Consider the following 16810-nt stretch of genomic DNA (forward strand, 5'->3'; position numbering starts at 1 on the left):
CTTAACTGACCCAAGAAGAACGAAGCGCTGAGGGTGGAGATGCCTTAAGGGAGTACCTCCACCCACCCACCCCACCCCCCGCCGATATCTGCCCTGGGGTGTTTTTCACTCAGAGGAGCTGCCTTTTCTCATTTTTTCCATTATCTGTTCGGCACGCCTAGCAGTTTGTATCCACCCCAGAACGCAGCGTACTTAGTAGGTAGGAAGGCTTGCTAAGTGAACAGCGTGGAGCTAGACCGGCAACGCGGCATGCAAGAATGACCCCTTAATCCAAAGCCGCTGTTGACTCGCCCTCCAACCCGCCAAGATGAGTTAGCAGTGATTGGATTTTCACAGCTCCAAAGACTTTCCCAATAATTGCCAAGGCCAAGGAGAAGAGCGCATTCATTAAGACCTCATCTTTTTGAGATGGGGCCGCACAAAACCTTCTGGATATACCGCGTCTCTGCCACTAAAAGCCTGCAGCTTTTTTAAGACGAGGACAGGCCCAAACAAGACGAATAGGGCCTGCCCAGGACCCCATCCTCCCCTCTCCTAGAACACTCTTCATTTTTGCTGCCTTCCAACTTTATCAACCCTTCCTTCTATCAAAATAAGAAAGGGTCTGATTTTTCCCTCTAGTTTGCCTGGGTTAGCTCTTCGAAGCCTGTATTTCTCTCCGTGGGATGCCCACCACTCAAAAACAAAGCGCTGGTCCTTCATCCCTCCCTGCGCCTGCCAGCAGGTCAATCCAAACCCCTGTTAAGACAGGCCCTTGACAGGAAGCGTGCTAATTGATGCCACCTGACTCCTTTCTTCTTGGTAATCTGTTTTCTCCCCTTTTAAGTTCCTTAAGCATGTCTACTACCCTTGGTACCAAATGAATATTAACAAATGTTTCCCGCTGAATAAAAATCTAAGGGAAGATATATTGTAAAATGTATTTTAAATAATTCACATAGTGGGCTTCCCTGGTGGCGCAGTAGTTGAGAGTCCGCCTGCCGATGCAGGGAACGCGGGTTCGTGCCCCGGTCCGGGAAGATCCCACATGCCGCAGAGCGGCTGGGCCCGTGAGCCATGGCTGCTGAGCCTGCGAGTCTGGAGCCTGTGCTCCGCAACGGGAGAGGCCACAACAGTGAGAGGCCCGCGTACCGCAAAAAAAAAAAAAAAAAAAAAAAAATTCACATAGTAAGAATCCTTAAGTCCTTGGTGTATGGGTTTGTCAAAAAAAAAAAAAAACAGTAAGCAGAAGAAATATACAAAGCCATACATCGATGCATCCAGTACACAGTGGTTGTCTTCAGTTGACATGGTGGTGGATGTAATCTTCCAGATGTTGTTTTGGACTAAAACGTACTTTTTACCTTCCTTCCTTTTCTTCATCAGAAAATATATCTTGGAACTCTCAGTTCTTGACCTCCATGGGCACAGCTGAATAACGTTAACTGAAAATGAACTGCCACCTTTAGGCCAATGAATTTTTGTTGGTAAGGTCAGAAGCATCCCTTGGCCTTCTCTCTCTCTCTCTCTCCCCCTCTCTCTCTCTCTCTCTCTCTGTCTCGCCACATCACTGAATTCTGACATAGACTCTCACTAAAATCCCCACCAGCAAGATGACAATGACCCCAAAGAGCGGAAGCCCTCACCACAGCACCAGCTGTCTCCCAGACAATTTCCACGCGGCCGTTGGATGAACCTCAAGACACTCTTCCTGGCGTGTCTGCTGATCCGACTGAATCGCCTCTTTTTTTTTCAACATCTCTTATCCACATTCCTCCATGGTTTCCAGGGCCTGCTGGAGATGAAAAGGAACTCAGTGCCTTAAAAGGGTGTTTTTCTTCTGTATAAAAGGAGATGCATGTATGCGCCACTAGCTGGGAGAATGGTAATTCAAGAAGCAGTTGCTGCCATGGAGATGAAAGGAAATCCTATGTCAGGTGCTGTCCACTTACCCACAGACACGGACTGGATCCCGCTGCAGTCAGCTGGGGTCCTCAGGGGCTCTGCCCCACCAAGTAACGCAACAAATAAGGTAGCTCTTTAGGTTAAGAGGCTTCGGGGAAATGTTCAAGGGGCCAGCACTCATCGAATTAGCATCTCAGAAGGAGAATAAGGCCAGTGGAGGAGAAAGATGACCAAAGAGATGATTCAAGGCCGTTCACAGCACTGGGGAGAGATGTGAGTCTTCCCATCAGAGGGCCTGCTAAGTACCAGGCAGGATAGTGACCCAGACCTAGATTTAGTCTCAGCATGCCTCAGAAGAGTAACAATAAGGAAAATACCCTAAATTCTTGCATCAGTACTGAATTGATCACCTGCAGCTTTTAATGATCTGTAGCAGTGTGTCCGTGTCTGCAATTAAAGCAAACAAACTTCGGGGGCTTCCCTGGTGGCGCAGTGGTTGGGAATCCGCCTGCCAATGCAAGGAACACGGGTTCGAGCCCTGGCCCAGGAAGATCCCACATGGCGGCGGAGCGACTAAGCCCGTGCGCCACAACTACTGAGCCTGTGCTCTAGAGCTCGCGTGCCACAACTACTGAGCCCGCATGCCACACTACTGAAGTCCATGCACCTAGAGCCCGTGCTCCACAACAAGAGAAGCCACCGCAGTGAGATGCCCACGCACCGCAACGAAGAGTAGCCCCCACTTGCTGCAACTAGAGAAAGCCCACGCACAGCAACTAAGACCCAACGCAGCCAAAAATTAAAACTAAAAAAAAGCAAACAGACTTCAGCTGTTTACCTTGAAATTGGGTGTTCCTTATCATTTGTTTCTGAGACATTATTGCCCTATTTAAGTGGGAGCTCAGCACAGCAAATCTAGTTGTGAACACCTAGACAGGCCCGTCCCAAGACCAGGGGCAGCTGTGTCATACCTGGGCGAAGTGGGTCCTGGGAGAAAGCAGCAGTCCTGACCTGGGCCGCATTTCGTTTCAAACTGGCATGTACCTGAGCCTAGAAAACGAGACAAAGTCAATCCACAGGTTTCACCACAGTGCTCATCAAACACTTGCTTAATTCCCCAGTGGAGCCATTTTCTTTAACTGATGTAACATGTGAGCCTCTCTAGTTAACAAGTACAGGATCATCTCTTGTAACGATTGACGTGGGGTCAGTGGGTGGGGAAGGTTGGATGGAAAAAAGATGAGAGCAGGTCAGGGACTGGATCCTGTAGAATTCTCCTTTCCTCGTCCTTCACCTCTTTTCTCCATCACCTATCTAACACCCTACGCTGACCCTAGGAAGTTTACAGACAGAGATGCCCACAGGTATCTTAATGAAACACTGGGAGATCATAAAAACAGGATGAATATCAGGATACATTTGATGGCATTCCACCTTTCTCTCCAGGTCTAAAGCTGGTCCTGAAATTGGCTTTTCAGGAACAGAGGCAGAAGTTTAGCATAGGACCCAGGGGAGAAAAGAGCCCCCTGTTTTTCTATCTGATGCATAAACAAAGGGGAATAAAGCCAGGCTCACCGGCCCTTCACATCTGAATTAAGTCCAGTTAAAACAATGACATAGGGCTTCCCTGGTGGCGCAGTGGTTGAGAGTCCGCCTGCCGATGCAGGGGATGTGGGTTCGTGCCCGGTCTGGGAAGATCCCACATGCCGCGGAGCGACTGGGCCCATGAGCCATGGCCACTGAGCCTGCACGTCCGGAGCCTGTGCTCCGCAACAGGAGGGGCCACAAGAGTGAGAGGCCCGCGTACCACAAAAAAAAAAAAAAAAAAGACATATACTCAATATTTTGTACAAGGGGAAAGAATCTGAAAAAGAATATACACACACACACACACACCCCATATATATATATATATATATATATATATATATATATATATATATATATGGGGTGTGTGTGTATATATATATGTATAACTAAATCACTGTGCTGTACAGCTGAAACTAACACAACATTGTAAATCAACTATAATAAGATAAAATAAAACAACAATGCCAAAAAAGTAGCGTTTATAATAAAAGAGAAAAGAACCTTCCAAACTAAGGGAGAGAGAGGTAAAGCTGGATCTGTGTGTTTGCCAGGAGAGGACAGCAACGAGTGTAGTTACCTGCTGACAGGCTTTTTGCAATTTAGCCGGGCAATAAAGCCTAGAAAACACACAGCCTGAGAGACAGCACAGATGATGATCCCTAACCACAGACCTGGAAGTGGAAATATTTAATAGAGGTTGATTCAGTGGAAAACCAGCCGCCCTGGGGTGTATGTTTCTCCTAAGTACTTCTGAGAATCTGCTTTCATGGCTGAGGTGGAGCCCAAGGTGAGCCAGAAACCTCCACCCTGCTCTCCCTGTTAGTTTCCAGAAGGTTCCAGGAAGCCCAGAAACCCCTGAGGCCACCTTCCAGGTTTCTGGATCTCAGAACAAACATTCAGAGGCTATTTTTGGCCATAACATTTGGCTTTAAGAAAACTGCCAATTATAAGGAAATACTCGAAGACAAACTATTGATACTCGCTAACAGTACTTCCAAACTACTATGCCCCGTTTTCCTCACCAAAGGGGACTGCAGATGTTGGGAGTCTCCTGGCGGTCCAGGGGACTCGGCAGTCTTTCACTGCCGAGGGCCTGGGTTCAATCCCTGGCCGGGGAGCTAAGGTCTCACAAGCCGCATGGCACGTCCCCCCACCCCCCAAAAATGCACGTGTCGCCAGCCCTGTAAAGGACCTACGCTCCCTCCCACGGAACTTCGTGCAGGACCTGACTTGCCCTGACTGCAGTAGATCCCAGGGCAGGATTATCCCCAGACAGGTGACTACACAGAAGGAGTGGCTGAGTGGGAGTGGAGGACGGGAGAAGCCTCGCCGGTCTCAAAGTACCGTTAAAAACTCCACCCCATTAACCCACACAGGACCCAGAGGGAGACCCCAGGTGACGAGAGTTCTTTTGGCCAAGAGTGAACCCACAGCAGAATCAGAAACTCCAAGCTGGGAGAGCCTGAACCTACACGTGGACAGTGGCCACAGTGCTCAGACTGTATACAAAAATAGAACTCGGACCCCCAATCTACAGCAACCTGCCCAGAAAGCCAACCCTTATCTACAATAAACAACCCAGAAGCCAGCCTACGTCAGACTCGTGAGAGGCAGATCCCTATCTCTAGGGATACTCCAAGAAGCTAAATGATCACTTCTGCAATAACTGACCCAAGATGTCCAAGCCGCCATCAGTAACTGACAGCTTCCCTAATTGTTGCCCCTGTTTCCAACTCAGAACCAGCCAGAGAAAGGCAGACGTGGCCCCTGACCAAGCACACAGGACACTCCACTTCCGGTCAGCCGGCCTCCAGCCCCCCCAGGCCAGCAGCCTCCAGCAGGGCAGCCCTGAGCCTCCCCTCTGTCCCGCCGTGAATCCTTCCTTCTCCTCGACCCGCCTTGGAGTCTCTTCCAGATTCCAGGGCTACTGGCTGACACACACACACACACCCCCGACAGACACACACACACACACACACCCCCCGACACACACACACACACACCCCCGACACACACACACACCCCCGACACACACACACACCCCCGACACACACACACACCCCCGACACACACCCCCGACACACACACACACACACACACACACACAGCTGGGCATGAAGAGCCTCTGCTGGTCCCCTTTGCTTGGTCTGCATTTATGTTCACACCTTCTAGTTCCTTCCTCCACACCAGCCAAACTCAGTTGGAAGCCAGAGGGCAAGGGTCACAGTGACCGGTGCATAGAGGCATCACATGGGAGGGTCATACACCGGGTCAGACACAGAGGGAGCTGTAAACGTTGACGTCACAAACGGGAGACCCAGGAGAGATGTCACATTAGGACGGGGTCAGGGACAACGGGTCACACCTGTGACATATGGAAGTCACCCACGGGGTCACGCAGGGGCCTCCGGAGGAGCCCTCATCTGCTCCACCTGTCCCCACACAAGCCACCGCCAGGGGCCTCCCATCCCAGAGCCTAGACACGGATGTCAGAAGTTTTGTTCTAGAAACGTCTTCTCTGCCTGTGCCCCTCAGGTGCCCGGGTCCCTTAGTCTCTGAGGCTTTTTACTGTCTGCACTTCCCACCTGCCCAACCACCTGTCATTAAAAACTGTCCACACCCAAGTGTCCTTGCGAAGGTCTTCCTGTGTCCTATAGCATCCACCTGTGTGAATAACTTTTTTTGGATGAGATAGTATATTCACTTTGTGGCAAAAAAAATCAAAACATCATAAAAATGTGTGTGAAGCATTTGGTTCCCACCTTTGCCCTCTCTGACCTTATTCCTTCTAACTAGTTGTTGGTGTCTTTTATAAAAACTATCAGTTTCCGTACATTACTTCCGTATTTCACCATCTACCTGATGTCTTTTGCTTTCAGTAATTTTTCAGCCATTTTAGGTCCTTGAGTTATGAAATCATCTTCTGTAAATAATGACAGTAGTTCTATCTGCTCCTTTGCAATGTTTATACTTTTCTTTTTAATTGTCTAAGTGTACGCTTGCTTTTGTCTTTGACCTAGGAAGTAACTTAGAACTGTTTTTTTTTTTTTTTTTTTTTCTGGCTGAGCCACGCTGCTTGTGGAATCTTAGTTCCCTGAACCAGGGGCCACTGGCAGTGACAGTACCGAGTCCTAACTACTGGACCACCGGGGAACTCCCAGAGGTGTTTTCAAATATCCTAATTTTGGTAAGCTTTTTCTGACTGATTTCTAGCTTCATCGTAATTGGCTCAGAGAAAGTGACCTGAGTAATACATATGCTTTGAAGTTTGTTGAGATTTAGTTTCTATTCTAGAAGGGGATCACATTTGTATAAAATGCTCCATGTGACTCAAGAACGTTGCTCTCTAATTACTGTATGCAGAGTTCTCTCTGTGTCCATTTGATCAACATTGTTAATTTTATTATTCAAATCTTTTTAATTTTTGAATTTTATTTTATTATACAGCAGGTTCTTATTAGTTATCTATTTTATACATATTAGTGTATACATGTCAATTCCAATCTCCCAATTCATCCCACCACCACACCACGCCCCCGCCACTTTCCCTGCTTGATGTCCATACTTTTGTTCTCTACACCTGTGTCTATATTTCTGCCCTGCAAACAGATTCACCTGTACCATTTTTCTAGGTTCCACATTTATGAATTAATATACGATATTTGTTTTTCTCTTTCTGACTTTCTTCACTCTGTATGACGGTCTCTAGATCCATCCACGTCTCTGCAATGACCCAATTTCTTTCACTTTTATGGCTGAGTAATATTCCATCGTATATATGTACCATATCTTCTTTATCCATTGATCTGTCGATGGGCATTTAGGTTGCTTCCATGACCTGGCTATTGTAAATAGAGCTTCAATGAACATTGGGGTGCATGTGTCTTTTTGAATTATGGTTTTCTCTGGGTATAGGCCCAGTAGTGGGATTGCTGGGTCGTATGGAAGTTCTATTTTTAGTTTTTTAAGGAACCTGCATACTGTTCTCCATAGTGGCTGTATCAATTTACATCCCCACCAACAGTGCAAGAGGGTTCCCTTTTCTCCACGCCCTCTCCAGCATTTGTTCGTAGATTTTCTGATGATGCCCATTCTAACCGGTGTGAGGTGATACCTCATTGTAGTTCTGATTTGCATTTCTCTAATCATTAGTGACGTTGAGCAGCTTTTCATGTGCTTCTTGGCCATCTGTATGTCTTCTTTGGAGAAATGTCCATTTAGGTCTTCTGCCCTTTTTTTTTTTTTTTTTGTGGTACGCGGGCCTCTCACTGTTGTGGCCTCTCCTGTTGCGGAGCACAGGCTCTGGACGCGCAGGCTCAGTGGCCATGGCTCACGGGCCCAGCCACTCCGCGGCATGTGGGATCTTCCCAGACCGGGGCACGAACCCGTGTCCCATGCATCGGCAGGCGGACTCTCAACCACTGCGTCACCAGGGAGGCCCTTCTGCCCATTTTTTGATTGGGTTGTTTACTTTTTTAATATTGAGCTGCATGAGCCGTTTATATACTTTGGAGATTAATCCTTTGTCCATTGATTTGTTTGCAAATATTTTCTCCCATTCTGAGGGCTGCCTTTTCATCTTTTTTTTTTTTTTTTTTTTTGCGGTATGCGGGCCTCTCACCATTGCGGCCCCTCCCATTGCGGAGCACAGGCTCCGGACGCGCAGGCTCAGCGGCCATGGCTCACGGGCACAGCCGCTCGGCGGCATGTGGGATCTTCCCAGACCGGGGCACGAACCCGTGTCCCCTGCATCGGCAGGCGGACCCTCAACCACTGCGCCACCAGGGAAGCCCTGCCTTTTCATCTTGATTGTAGTTTCCTTTGCTTTGCAAAAGCTTTTAAGTTTCATTAGGTCCCATTTGTTTATTTTTGTTTTTATTTCCATTACTCTAGGAGGTGGATCAAAAAAGATCTTGCTGTGATTTATGTCAAAGAGTGTTCTTCCTATGTTTTCCTCTAAGAGTTTTATAGTGTCCGGTCTTACATTTAGGTCTCAAATCCATTTTGAGTTTATTTTTGTGTATGATGTTACGGAGGGTTCTAAAACCTATGCATCCCATAGGTTTTGGATCATCGTGTTTTCATTGTAATTTGTCTCTAGGTATTTTTTTATTTCTTCAGTGATCTCTTGACTATTTAGTAATGAATTGTTTAGCCTCCATGTGTTTGTGTTTTTTACATTTTTCTCCCTGTAATTGCTTTCTAATCTCATAGCGTTGTGGTCAGAAAAAATGCTTGATATGATTTCAATTTTCTTAAATTTACCGAGGCTTGATTTGTGACTCAAGATGTGATCTATCCTGGAGAATGTTCCATGTGCACTTGAGAAGAAAGTGTAATCTGCTGCTTTTGGATGGAACGTCCTATAAACATCAATTAAATCTATCTGGTCTGTGGTGTCATTTAAAGCTTGTGTTTCCTTATTAATTTTCTGTCTGGATGATCTGTCCATTGGTGTAAGTGAGGTGTTAAAGTCCCCCACTATTATTGTGTTACTGTCGATTTCCTCTTTTATAGCTGTTAGCAGTTGCCTTATGTATTGAGGTGCTCCTATGTTGGGTGCATATATAATTGTTATATCTTCTTCTTGGATTGATCCCTTGATCATTATGTAGTGTCCTTCCTTGTTTCTTGTAACATTCTTTATTTTAAAGTCTATTTTATCTGATGTGAGTATTGCTACTCCAGCTTTCTTTTGATTTCCATTTGCATGCAATATCTTTTTCCATCCTCTCACTTTGTCTGTATGTGTCCTAGGTCAGAAGTGGGTCTCTTGTAGACAGCATATATATGGGTCTTGTTTTTGTATCCATTCAGCGAGCCTGTGTCTTTTGGTTGGAGCATTTAATCCATTCATGTTTTAAGGTAAGTATCAATATGTATGTTTCTATTACCATTTTCTTAATTGTTATGGGTTTGTTTTTGTAGGTCCTTTTCTTCTCTTGTGTTTCCCACTTAGAGAAGTTCCCTTAGCATTTATTGTAGAGCTGGTTTGGTGGTGCTGAATTCTCTTAGCTTTTCCTTGTCTGTAAAGCTTTAGATTTCTGCATCAAATCTGAATGAGATCCTCGTCAGTTAGAGTAATCTTGGTTGTAGGTTCTTCCCTTTCACCACTTTCAATATATCATGCCACTCCCTTCTGGCTTGTAGAGTTTCTGCTGAGAAATCAGCTGTTAACCTTATGGGAGTTCCCTTGTATGTTATTTGTTGTTTTTCCCTTGTTGCTTTCAATAATTTTTCTTTGTCTTTAATTTTTGTCAATTTGATTACTATGTGTCTCAACATGTTTCTCCTTGGGTTTATCCTGCCTGGGACTCTCTGCACTTCCTGGACTTGGGTGGCTATTTCCTTTCCCATATTAGGGAAGTTTTTGACTATAATCTCCTCAAACATTTTCTTGGGTCCTTTCTCTCTCTCTTCTCCTTCTGGGACCCCTCTAATGTGAACGTTGGTGTGTTTAATGTTGTCCCAGAGGTCTCTTAGGCTGTCTTCATTTCTTTTCATTCTTTTTTCTTTATTCTGTTCCACAGCAGTGAATTCCACCATTCTGTCTTCCAGGTCACTTATCCGTTCTTCTGCCTCAGTTATTCTGCTATTGATTCCTTCTAGTGTAGTTTTCATTTCAGTTTTTGTATTGTTCATCTCTGTTTGTTTGTTCTTTAATTCTTCTAGGTCTTTGTCCTTTAATTCTTCAAGGTCTTTGTTAAACATTTCTTCCGTCTTCTCCGATCTTTGCCTCCATTTTTTTCTGAGGTCCTGGATCATCTTCACTATCGTTATTCTGAATTCTTTTTCTGCAAGGTTGCCTATCTCCACTTCATTTAGTTGTTTTTCTGGGGTTTTATCTTGTTCCTTCATCTGGTACAAAGTCCTCTGCCTTTTCACCTTGTCCATCTTTCGGTCAATATGGTTTTTGTTCCACAGGCTGCAGGACTGTAGTTCTTCTTGCTTCTGCTGTCTGCCCTCTGGTGGATGAGGCTATCTAAGAGGCTTGTGCCAGCTTCCTGATGGGAGGGACTGGTGGTAGGTAGAGCTTGGTGTTGCTCTGGTGGGCAGAGCTCAGTAAAACTTTAATCTACTTGTCTGCTGATGGGTGGGGCTGGGTTCCCTCCCTGTTGGTTGTTTGGCCTGAGGTGACCCAGCACTGGCGTCTACCCAGCCCTTTGGTGGGGCTAATGGTGGACTCTGGGAGAGCTCACACCAAGGAATGCTTCCCAGAACTTCTGCTGCCAGTGTCCTTGTCCCCACGGTGAGCCACATCCACCCCCTGCCTCTGCAGGAGACTCTCCACCAACACTAGCAGGTAGGTCTGGTTCAGTCTCCCCTGGGGTCACTACTCCTTCCCCTGGGTCCTGATGCACACACTACTTTGTATGTGCCCTCCAAGAGTGGAGTCTCTGTTTCCCCCAATCCTGTCAAAGTCCTGCAATCAAATCCCGCTAACCTTCAAAGTCTGATTCTCTAGGAATTCCTCCTCCTGTTGCCGGACCCCCAGGTTAGGAAGCCTGACGTGGGGCTCAGAACCTTCACTCCAGTGGGTGGACTTCTGTGGTATAAGTGTTCTCCAGTTTGTGAGTCACCAACTCAGCAGTTATGGGATTTGATTTTGTTGTGATTGCGCCCCTCCTACCGTCTCATTGCAGCTTCTCCTTTGTCTTTGGATGTGGGGTATCTTTTTTGGTGAGTTCCAGTGTCTTCCTGTTGATGATTGTTCAGCAGTTAGTTGTGATTCCGGTGCTCTCACAAGAGGGAGTGAGCGCACGTCCTTCTACTCTGCCATCTTGCACCAATCTCCCCAAATCTTTATATCTTTTTTTTTGCGGTACGCAGGCCTCTCACTGTTGTGGCCTCTCCCGTTGCGGAGCACAGGCTCCGGACGCGCAGGCTCAGCGGCCATGGCTCACGGGCCCAGCCGCTCCGCGGCATGTGGGATCCTACCGGACCAGGGCACGAACCCGTGTCCCCTGCATCGGCAGGCGGACTCTCAACCACTGCGCCACCAGGGCAGCCCCGCTATTGTTTATTTATGGTCTCGGCTTTTAGCTCTACCCATTTTCATTTTCTTTGGTCCTAGTCCTTGCCTCCCAGATCTTTGTCTTGGGTCATTTTCCTTCCTCCTGAAGTACATCCTTCACATAGTCCTTCAGGGAGGGATGCTGGTGGTTTCATTTACTTGAAAATATCTCTGTTCTTGAAAGATAATTTCCCAAGTATATAATTGTAGGTTGGCAGTTACTTTCTTTCAGTAGTTTGGAAGTATTAGTGCACTTTTCCTGGCTTCCATTGCTGCTGCTGAGAACTCTGCTTCAGTCTGTTAGTTTGTTTTTTTAAAAAATAATCTTTTTTTCCCCCTCTAGTCATTTTTAAAATCCTTACTTTCTCTACTGTGCATTTCTTTATGTGGTATATAGGTATTCTATCTTGATTTATTTTCTTTTAAAATATACTATGAGGGCTTCCCTGGTGGCACAGTGGTTAAGAATCTGCCTGCCAATGCAGGGGACACGGGTTTGAGCCCTGGGAAGATCCCGCATGCCGCGGAGCAACTAAGCCCGTGCACCACAACTACTGAGCCTGCGCTCTAGAGCCCATGAGCCACAACTACTGAAGCCCGCGCACCTAGAGCCCATGCACCGCAACAAGAGAAGCCACCGCAATGAGAAGCCTGCGCACCACAACGAAGAGTAGCCCCCGCTCGCCGCAGCTAGAGAAAAGCCTGTGCGCAGCAACAAAGACCCAACGCAGCCAAAAATAAATAAATAAAATAATAATTTTTTAAAAAGAAAGGAAGCCTAGGTTTGAAAAAATAAAATATTGGGTTTCCCTGGTGGCGCAGTGGTTGAGAGTCCGCCTGCCGATGCAGGGGACACGGGTTCGTGCCCCGGTCCGGGAAGATCCCACATGCCGCGGAGCGGCTGGGCCCGTGAGCCATGGCCGCTGAGCCTGTGCGTCCGGAGCCTGTGCTCCGCAACGGGAGAGGCCACGACAGTGAGAGGCCCGCATACCGCAAAAAAATAAATAAATAAATAAAATAAAATATATTATGAGCACATTTTGCCTGGGACTTTATATGCTAAAACTAGATGGACTGTTTTTTTTTTTTTTAATTGGAGTATAGTTTCTGTACAATGTTGTGTTAGTTTCTACTGTAGAGCACAGTGAACCAGCTAGACGGATGCATATATTCCCTCTTTTTCGGATTTCCTTCCCATTTAGGTCACTGCAGAGCACCGAGTAGAGTTCCCTGCACTATACAGTAGTTTCTCATTAGTTACCTATTTTATACATAGTATCAATAGTGTATATATGTTGGGACTTACCTGGTGGCACAGTGGTTAAGAATCCATCTGCAAATGCAGGGGACATGGGTTTGAGCCCTGGTCTGGGAAGATCCCACATGCCGTGAAGCACCTGGGCCCGTGCGCCACAACTACTGAGCCCACATGCCTAGAGCCCGCTCACCACAACTGGAGAAAGCCCGCATGAAGCAACGAATAAAGCCCCAGCCCCAAATAAAGAAATTAACTTAATTTAAAAAAACAGTGTATATATGTCAATCCCCATCTCCCAATTCGTCCCCCGCCCCGCAGAAGGCCTGTTTTGAGGATGTATTTTTTTCAGAGAGAATTTACTTCTGCCAGCATGCTGGGGGTCCTACTGACTGGGGAATTGTCCATTAACTTCTTGACTTGGAGATTTTGGACTATGCCTGTGGAGTGAACGCTGACCTGAAACTCACGTTTCATAAAGTTAGATCTCATGAACTTCTGACCAGATTTAATAAATATTAATGTCTTGGCTACTTTCATTACAAAATTTTTTTAAAGTAGAACCTGCTTCCATCCCCTCTTCCTCCTCATTCCCTGGGTGGGAACCACTCTCCCAGAGCTGGTGTGTATAATTCCGATGCACAGTCCAACACGGATACATATTAAGTATGTATCCATTAACAGGTATAGTACGTGTTTACATTCTTTGTGTGTTTAAAGTTTTTGTGCAGAGGGGGAGGGGCAGGCCTTGCTCCTTCCCAGGCAGATTTTTCCAAAATCCAAATCCCAGCCCACTAGGCACCCACTTGGAGCAATTGAGAGCGTTTCACCAAACGCCGTGCATATGGCATCAGACTGTGTAAACTGAAAAACGCTCCTGTCATTTTTCGCATCTGTACAGTGGGTATGATTCTTTTTTTTCTCATCAGTCAATGTCAGGTTTCGATTCCCACCATGGCTATCACACAGTTTCGGTTATTTAAAGTTTGTACCTGCCTAGCAACAGTATTCTCATTCCTAAAGAGATTAATATGCAGATCTGGCAGAGGACGGAAATTAAGTGGAGACTAAATAACTTTCCCAGCTACAGTTGATTATTCATCAGTTGCTAAACAGACAGACGTTGAAGAGTGGACTTCTCGAGATGCAGATACACCCACAAGTGTAAAGATTAAAGGAGGGAATAGGAATGTGGCAACACGACAAAATGCTTTAGAAAACTGGAACCTGAGTATTTTAAGGACATGACACCAACTTTAAGGAAAACTCAGAAAATCATTATTAAGAAGAGAGAACCATTAAATTTCGGCATCCCAGATGGCAGCACAGGTTTCTCTAATAGCCTAGCAGCTACACAAGATATGCCTTTTATTCACCAGTCTCCTGAATTAGGTGACATGGATACCTGGCAGGAAAATACCAATGCATAGGAAGAAGACGATGCGGCAAGCCGAAGAAGTTCTGAGGCAGCAGAAGATAGCAGACAGAGAAAAGAGAGCAGCAGAACAACAAAGGAAGAAAATGGAAAAGGAAGCACAGCGGCTAATGAAGAAGGAACAAAACACAATTGGTGTGAAACTTTCGTAACAAATGTTCTTCAGATGTCATGGTGCCAGTGGGAGAAATAAGAGCTCCACAACCCAAGCAACATTCGCATGGAGCTAAGAGTATTTTCAGAATACAGATACACTGTTTGACTTTAATGCATTCATCAGGCCACCCAGGACACCAGGAATCTCTCAAAAGTCCCTTGAACTCTTAGTGATTGAGACTCAAAGAACAAAAAAGACTTACGCGATAATATTTCCTTCAACATATTCCAACTGTAAGACAATTGTTTGCTGTAGAGAAATTATTACAAATGGCATATATCAGTACCTTTTCAAGCTGGTGTTTCTAGCTTAATAAATGGGTGTAAATCATTTTACGGTGGGAAACAACTCTCCTGTCTATAATGATTTCCTTCAATGTGCATAATGATAAAATGAATTATTTTAAATATTCTTTTGTTTCCATGATTACCTGACCTAAATCAGACAAACCTTTAACTTCTCATTTCTGTTGTCAGAAGCTGGTGTTGACGTACATTTCCTCTAACTTGAACTGGCATTGTTCATGCTTGATACAACATTAAGGAATTTGGTAATTTTGGTTTTCAAGAAAATGACATTAAATGCAATAATATATCACAAAAAAATAAAGTTTTTGTGCAACTTGCTTTTTTTTCGGAGAAAAAAATTTATTTTATTTAGTAATTCGTTTTCTGCTGTTGTTTTTAATTTACGAGAATTTTAAAAGAAAATAAATGCAATAGTGCTGCATACATTTGATATTCTATTAAAAATTTAAAAATCATGTTAATTTTTTGTTTCATGCACAGCTCATGTACTCAAACCTGACGGTAATAACATACAGAAATTTCACTGACAATATGCAATAAAAATTATTCAAAGTGGCAGAGCAAATCATTTTTGAGAATCACCTTCACCGTGTTTTCTAGTAACCTCCATAAGATTAGCTCCTGTAACCGGATCATTCTGTGTCTATCTTTCAGTGTTCCTTTCTCTTCTGAAGGCAAGGGGAATTGAACAACTGTGGGGGAAGAGTGGATCCTTTTACTCTTTTTGCAGGAACCCAGAAGGGTCTTTTTACATCGTTATTCACAAAAGTAGCGTCTGCTCCCTTTGGACCTAAAATCCCCCAATTCTTCCAACCTGATGTACGTGCTCACCCAGGACCACCATGCTCCCTGCACCCTCACCGTCCCCTTCAAGGAACCCCTTGACATGTTTTTCCTTTCCACGTGTGAATTCTCTGAATGCACAGGTGTGCGCCCGGAGTCAGCAACAGAGACATTCATGGTTCAATGGATAGCTTACACGTCTGAAGCAAGGCCCTGGAGTGACACCCCACGGTGGGCTGCAAACTGAAGGCAGGACATGGTGGTAGCCTCCGCTCCCAAGGCGAAGGGGAGCGGGCCCTTTATAGAGGGAATTACATCAAGTGGCCTCATTAGTTACCAGGGAAACCAGTGGAGGGGCAGGCCCCTCACCGCCCTTATGGTAAGCTGTCACCAGCTGGGTCCTGGGCATAGGGGTAGGTGAAACAGGCCCTGGCCGGGCAGGGGAACGTGCAGACAGCAAGAGAACAGCCATCTTGCGTGGCCTGGCCATACAGCTCCTGAGACCCCTGATTTTCTGCAGGCCCCCTCAGCAGATCTGCTCCTAGCTTGCAGCCACAGATACTAACACCGGAGGCTTAAGGGCTTCCTGTCATTTAAGATTCCAAACGCTTTCTTCTTGTCTGGCTCTTCTGCCCACATAGGAACAGGGCCGGTCCTGGTCTCCGGGGACAGCCGCGCAAGACCGCGCAGGAGCGGGCTCGCCGCCCGAGCGGGTGCGACCGCCGTCAGGGGCGAGGGCCTGGAGCGCCTGCGGGGAAGCCCGGCTCTCCCCTCCCGGGGCATCTCGGGGCCGCGGGGCTGCGCAGAGCTCGGCCGTCGCTCCGAGGCCCCCGTAGGCTGCCGTCCCCGCGGCGGGTGTGGACGCCCCCCCGCGTGTGCGAGGCCGCGCCCAGGGCCCGGGGGAGCACGAGCAGCCCCCGCCGCCGTCCAGGCCCCCGTGCGGGCTCCACCTGCGGCCAGACCTGCGGACGCGAACGTCCTGCCGCGTCCACGTGCGGCCGAGCCCGCGGGGCGGTCAGATGAGGGCCACCTGCGGGGTCACGTGCAGAAGGCGCGGCGCCTCCCGGGGCGGGGGGGGGGTCCACTTCCCGCCGGGACACCCTCCGGGGACGAGGTCACGCGGGGCTGCGGGGTGGGGGCGGGGCGACGGGCGGGGCGGGAGGGGTGGGGGCGGGGAGGGGCGCTCCGAGGCTCGACGCACCGCCCCCTGCCGGTCCCGGGAGGAGCTGCGCGTTTATCAGCCCTATGTTCCCGCTGGGAAGAAAAAGAGTGGGTTTTCCGAGCAGCTGACAGGATAATTAACCTCCGTGAGGCCAAATCCCTCGCGTGGGGCGGCCACTCCGCTCCTCACGAGCCCCCGCACTTCAGAGGAAAAAAGCCGGCT

At 47.1% G+C, this 16810-nt stretch overlaps 1 long non-coding RNA gene and 1 pseudogene across 1 annotated transcript; one reads left to right on the forward strand and one right to left on the reverse strand.

Moving 5' to 3' along the window:
* LOC117200323 (receptor-binding cancer antigen expressed on SiSo cells-like) overlaps nt 1–15198 on the forward strand; it is a 108785-nt pseudogene extending 93587 nt beyond the window's left edge.
* Nucleotides 1308–4163, reverse strand: LOC125962168 (uncharacterized). The gene is made up of 4 exons (XR_007473664.1): nt 4052–4163; nt 2856–2934; nt 1626–1774; nt 1308–1424 (listed from the first exon to the last, which is right to left on the reverse strand). It is a non-coding gene; the product is annotated as an uncharacterized LOC125962168 (long non-coding RNA).
* Nucleotides 15199–16810: the final 1612 nt, after the last annotated feature.

Source organism: Orcinus orca, chromosome 19, assembly GCF_937001465.1.
Source record: "Orcinus orca chromosome 19, mOrcOrc1.1, whole genome shotgun sequence".
Lineage (NCBI taxonomy): Eukaryota > Metazoa > Chordata > Mammalia > Artiodactyla > Delphinidae > Orcinus > Orcinus orca.